Genomic DNA, 6,872 nt, shown 5'->3' on the forward strand with positions numbered 1-6,872 from the left:
GACGGAGCTTACTGTCAGAGCTGCCCTAGGTCCCAGCTTACAAAGGACCAACGCCAGTTCGTTGTTATATAAAACAGTCTTTATTAAAGCTCAGTTCCGCTTTCACAGCCGCGGCGCGCAGCTCTACGTCTCAAACTCTAGACCGCCGAAGCTCCGTCTGAATCTCCTCCCCCCAGACACCAGTTTAAGACTCTAGCCTTGCTCCACCTCTTCCTTTGCTCTCTTCTCCTCTGGACCCGCCTGTCCGCTGGGGTCTCGCCTCTCCTAGACTCTTCTGACGCTGAGTCTCCTGAGTCCTCCCCCTCCCTCCGGTGGGCTTTAGGACCTGGTTCCCAATCCGGGTTTCCTACTGTGCCGCGCGCCTGTACATTCGAACTTGGCGCGCACGCCCAGCCGGCCACCTTCCTCCTGACCGTTACACTGCTCCTGTCACTGCTTCCCCCTTCGGGGAGGCTAGCTGCACCTGACTCTCCCTTCGTTCCCTCACTCTGCGATGGAGGCGTGGCCACCCCTGACTCATCTTCTCTCCCTGCTGGAGGAGAAGCTGGCCCTGATACATGTGACTCTTCCCCCTCACTACGCTCTGGTGGAGGAGCTGGTCCTGCTCTCCCGCTGCTGCTTTGGGAGTCCCCGCTGGCCCCTTGCTTCTGGTGTGTCCCCCCTGGGACCCCCCTTGCCCTGGCCATTGGCGCCCCCCTCTGGGAATCTTCTGATTCGCTGGAGAGACTCATGGAATCTCTCGGGCCACTTTCATACTCCCCTACGCTGCCCTCAGATTCTTCCCCTTCGCTCTCCATTTCCTCTCTCCCCTGTGCCTCTGCTCCTGAGCCCCTGACACGTTGTTTTGGTCATCTTGCAAAATTGTTTCTTTTGAAGTTCTTGCAGCTCGTGGCGCGGATCAGGGACGGCGTCCAGGAGTGCCGAAATTCCACAGGAGGGCTTTGTGCCTAGTGCCCCCACCCCCACAAATTCAGGGGTGGTGTAGGGCACAGCAGGCAAGGGCAGTCCCCCTCCTCCATCCTGGGGGGGGGGGGAGTAAGGAGGCTAATTAACCCCATCATAGCCTCCAAATTACCTCGTGTGGGTCGGAGAGATGTTATAGTAAGCCATCTTCCGATGCGCCCCCTAGTGGCCCCCCCCAAACGCCTTTTTGATTTGGTTGGGGATGATTCTGGTGTACACCCAAAAAACACCATGCGATTTGACATAAGCCCAATCAAAGCTTATTCGTCTTATTCGCATATGGAATAAGTCTAAACACGGCAAAACAGGTTGTTTTGGGTTCCAACTACATAGAAAGAAGAATCTTGGATTTCGCTTATTTCAAGTTGTGTTCTTTGGTGTTGTCAGAGCTGGCTCCAGGTCCCAGCTCACAGAGGACCAACGCTAGCCGGTAGTAATGTACAAAAGTCTTTATTGAAGTACAGTTTCCATTTTCAAGCCGCAGCGCCCAGCTCTACGTCTTAGAGGCTAGACCGGCGAAGCTCCATCTGAGTCTCCACCCCCTGTACACCAACTTAAGACTCTAACCTTACTCCACCTCTTCCGTCTCTCCTTTCTCCTCTGGGTCCTTCTGCCCCCCGGGGTCTCCTCCTTTCTGGACTCTTCTGACGCTGACCCCCCTGACTCCTCCCCCTCTTTTCGGCGGGCTTTGGGACCTGGCTCCCTATCCGGGCTGCCAACTGCGCCGCCCTCCTGTACATTTGAACTTGGCGCGCGCGCCCAGCCTTCAACCTTCCTCTTGACCGTTTCCTCGCTCCCCGATGGAGGCGTGGCCAATCCTGACTCATGTCCTCCCGCTGGCGGTGAGCCGCCTGATCCCGATACCTGGGACTCCTCCCCCCTACTGCGCTCTGGTGGGGAAGCTGGTCCTGATTTCCAACTGCTGCTCTCTGAGTCCCTTCGGACTCCTCCCCCTCTCTTCGGCGGGCTTTGGGACCCGGCTCCCTCTCCGGACTGCTCATTGCGCCCCCCTCTTGTACATTTGAACTTGGCGCGCGCGCGCTGCCCCTGACCTTCCTTTTGACCGTTTCCTCGCTCTCTGATGCAGGCGTGGCTAACCCTGACTCATGTCCTTCCGCTGACGGAAAGCTGCCTGCTGCCGATGTTTGGGACTCCTCCCCCTTACTGCTCTCCGGTGGGGAAGCTGGTCCCGATTTCCAGCTGCTGCTCTCTGAGTCCCCTCTGACCCCTCCTTCCTGGGGTGTTCCCTCTGGCAACCCCCTAGCTCTGACCACTGGAGCCCCTTTCTGTGAATCCTCTGATTCACTGGAGAGACTTAGAGACCTCGGATGGCTATCATCGCTGACCTCTCCCTCGGATTCCTCTCCCTCGGTCTCTAATTCCTCCCTTTCCTGTCCCTCTGCTCCTGAACCCCTGACACATATCATCCTAAATATGTTTTTAAGAGAAAATAATGTTTTTCCAACAACATATATTGATTACCTGATAGAAACATTGATTACTGTAAACTGAATGGTGGGCATTGATAAAGGTAAGTACACATAAATTGCATGTTGCTTCACCATTTTTCAAACTTCAGGGCTTGAACTTGGGTTTCTTGGAACTCCTGGAATGCTCAGCGGCAGGGAGGTCTCTCTTCAGAGTCCAACAGTAGTCAGCCATCATGACTGCGTCCCAGCGACCCTGATACCTGGTCTCCATCTCTTTCATTTCCTGATGGAATCTCTCCCCCTGCTCGTCACTCATTGAACCCAGGTTCTCAGGAAACCGGTCCATATGTGAAAAATAGGTAGTGCATCTTGACGCTCATGTTGCAGCCCAGGTTTCTGAAAGCAGTCAGCATGTTGTTGACAAGTTCTGCATAGTTTCTGACCTTATTGTTGCTTAGAAAGTTCTTCACTACCAGAACAAATGCCTTCCACGCTTCCAGTTCCATTTCCTTCATTGAGTTTCTGACCTCTGGATCTCTGATGAGCTGACGGATCTGAGGACCATCAAAGATGCCAGCTTCCAACTTCTCCATGGTCAATCCTGCCACAAGTGAAGCAGTCACCATCCTTGTCCAGAGCCTTTGGTGAACTGCTTGATTAAGCCGAACTTGATGTGCAGCGGTGGGAAGAGTATTCTGTCTCTGTCCACCAGAGGGTCGTTGATGACGTTCCTTTCTTTGCAAGGCACCAATTCCTCCCGCACAGGCCAGTCCTTCTTCGTGTAATGCTGAGCACGGTCCCTACTATCCCACATGCACAGAAAACATGGGTACTTGTTGAAGCCAGACTGTTGTCCCAACAAAAAGTTCACCATCTTCAGGCCAACACAAATAAACCACTTATGCTGAGCATAACCAATTTTCTCCAGCACATACTTCACTGCTTCATAGTTCTCCTTCAGTGTAGTCGAGTGAGCCAGGGGTATAGAGGCAAACTGGTTGCCGTTGTGTAGCAGAACACATTTCAGTGATCGCTTGCTGCTGTCAATGAACAGTCTCCAATCTTTGGGTTCGTACTGTGGCACTCCAAGCTTGAGCAGAAGCTGTGCAATATCTGCACAGTACACCAAGTCCTTCTCTTCTGAGAAAAAACAGAGGTACTCTTGATGCCTGTTGCGGAAGAAGCTGATGTCAGAGAGGAGTTTTTCCCCCTTCAATCTGGATGCCAACAGTTCGGCAGAGTCCTTTGACAAGCTGAGGTCGCGAACTAGATCATTCAACTCCTTTTGGGAAAATGGATGTGGAGCATCATCTTCAAGAACCACTTCTTCATGTCCTTCAGCACTGGAGGCATCTTCGTCACTAATGTCAGGAAGTTCTCCGAAGACAGGCACTGGAATTTCATCACAATGGGGCAGGACTCTTGAGGAGGAGGAGAAAGGGGAGGGAACTGGGAGGGGAATATATGCTCTGCGCAAATGGCTGTGAACTCATGCTTGTTTTGTGAATCTATCACACTTGCTCCTTCTGCCACCCCGGATGGCAGAATAAAGCTTTTCTCTGAAACTATTCCTTGAGTGTCTGTTGACTCCCATTTCCCCGTCCCGGGCGCAAAGCTCTTCTCACCCGAGGCTAAAAAGGCTACAAGCAGAGTCTGTAACCTGAAGTGTATGTTAACCCAAGGTACCACTGTATCATTGAATTTGTCCATGGCAAGTCTGCGTTTATCTGCAGGTTGTTCAGATGTGGTGAGTTTGTAGAAGTCTTCAATCCAATCATAGAAGGGAGACACATTTTTATTTTTCCCGTTCACCAGTATCAGTCTTTTTACTGTGGTAAGGGCACAGAGAGTCCGCTTGTATTGCCCCTTTGTCAGGTTCCATGTGCTGGGTGTATAATTCGAAAGGATATTTTGCTCGGTAAATGTACATTTGGCCTCAGCGATGGGAGTCCAGCAAGGAATCATTTAGCCAGTGCAATGGAGGAGGAAGAGGTTGAAAATGTGAGACTTACTGGCACCTGTAGCAGCAGCAGCAGCAGCTGGAGCATGGCCTGCAGTGCCACCTGGTGGACCACCTCGGAACGTCCATGCCCATCCCAGATTTAAAGCTTTAGGCATGTGTTTTACACACACACACACACACACACACACACACACACACACACAAATAATAATTCACAAGCAGGAAATATCCCAAACAGCTCTTCCCCTGAAATATACTCGGAGTCGAGAGTGGATTTCATGCTCTATATTCAGCTCATAGTAGCGAGGAATGAAAGTTCCCCCACAATATCTGCTTTATATACATTATTTACACAATGGGCTGCACGTGATTGGCTAATTCTGGGATTCTCCTGTAGGCCAATCAGGTTGTGGATTCACTTCCACCTGGAGCTGGATTGGGTGGCTCCTGCGGACCAATCAGACTGCTGCATGTTGGATCCTATTGTTCTAGGACCAATCAGACTGTAGCATTTTGTTTTTGTTTTTTTAAAGATATTTATTAAAGTTTCACAAGTAAAACACACTTCACCATACAAAAAAAAAAAAAAAAAAAAGAAAGAAAGAAAAGAAAGAAAAAACCCCATTCAGACTCAAAAGAAAAACACAGTGAAAAACACAGTGAAAAAACCCATCAATAACAACAAGAAAAAGTTACCTGAACAAGCAATAAAAAGAAAGAAGAAAGAACCAATTTCTCATATGTTGTTCTCATAACCCTCTCTCCTGACTCCCTCACATCTCCCTTTTCTGCGTTCCTTTTTACAAAATCTTATTCAGCAATACCTCACCTTCTTTTAGATCTTACTTCAAGATATACGTTTCCTATATTATGTCTCCAAGTATTTCCCGTTATTTCCTTTTTTTTTTAAAAAAAACTTGACATAATATTGTTCTGGCTTCACATTTGTTCTATCAACCATTTTTATATACACCTTTCAACTATACCACTAATACCATGTTATCTTCCTCTCCCGCATCATTCTAACATTCATACAATTTACAATGCTTTTGCAAATATTCTTTAAATTTCTTCCAGTCCTCTTCCACCAGCTCTTCTCCCAGGTCTCGGATTCTGCCAGTCATTTCTGCCAATTCCATATAGTCTATCAGTTGCATTTGCCATTCTTCCAAGGTGGGTAAATCTTGAGTCTTCCAGTGCTTTGCGATAAGTATTCTTGCTGCTGTTGTTGCATACATAAAAAAAGTTCTATCCTTCTTTAACACCATTTGGCCAACAATGCCCAAAAGAAAGGCCTCTGGTTTCTTAGGGAAGGTATATTTAAATACCTTTTTCAGTTCATTATAGATCATTTCCCAGAAAGCCTTAACCCTGGGGCATGTCCACCAAAGGTGAAAAAAAGTTCCCTCAGTTTCTTTACATTTCCAACACTTATTATCTGGCAAATGGTATATTTTTGCAAGCTTGACTGGGGTCATGTACCACCTATATATCATTTTCATAATATTTTCTTTCAAGGCATTACATGCCGTGAACCTTACTCCAGTGGTCCATAACCTTTCCCAGTCAGCAAACATAATATTATAACCAATGTCTTGAGCCCACTTTATCATAGCTGATTTAACCGTTTCATCTTGAGTGCTCCATTTTAACAGCTAGTTATACATTCTTGACAATACCTTGACTTTCGGTTCTAACAATTCAGTTTCTAATTTCGATTTATCCACCTGGAACCCTATTTTTTTGTCCTCATTAAAGACCTCCCTAATGTGACGATAATGTAACCAATCTCGCACTTTGTCTTTTAACCTCTCAAAACTTTGCATTCTCCAAGAGTCTCCATCATTCTCTAGTATCTCCCAATATTTTGGCCATTCGGCCTCCATATTAAGTCTTTTCTGAGCCTTAGCTTCCATTGGTGACAGCCACCTTGGGGTCTTATTTTCCAATAAATCTTTATATCTTGTCCAGACATTAAACACTGCTTTCCTAGCATTTTGGATCCTATTCAACTCAGTACATAACATCCCCACAAACCACCCCCAAGTTCCCCAGCATAGGAATAGTGTGAGTGGAGGCTGGGTGCACCACATTGGAGACCCCAAGCGGAGTAGTAGGGGAATCTCATCCTTTACTTCCACACAAGGGTGACAGGCCAAATCATCTGTCAGGATAGATATGGTGGCCACGATTTCGCTGAAAACCCGATGTCTTAGGATTCACAACAAAGCAACAGCAAACACCTGCTAAAGACCCCCTGAAATGTTTGGCAGTGAAAACCCCACATTTCATGACACCCCAAAAAATGAGCCTTCGGCGCCCTAACTGACGGGATCCCAATTTCTCCAAAAGTCAGACGTTGTCCAATTCACTCCAAAGTGGCGCCAAACACCCAGACAATGCCCCCTGCAAGGTTTGGGGGTGAAAACACTATGTTTCACATCGCCCCACAAAATGAGCCCTCGACGCCGTAACCCACATGGTTGTCAGGGGCTGGACTGAGGAGGAATGGTGGG

Source organism: Podarcis muralis, chromosome 2 (genome assembly GCF_964188315.1).
Source record: "Podarcis muralis chromosome 2, rPodMur119.hap1.1, whole genome shotgun sequence".
In the NCBI taxonomy this organism is placed as follows: Eukaryota; Metazoa; Chordata; class Lepidosauria; order Squamata; family Lacertidae; genus Podarcis; species Podarcis muralis.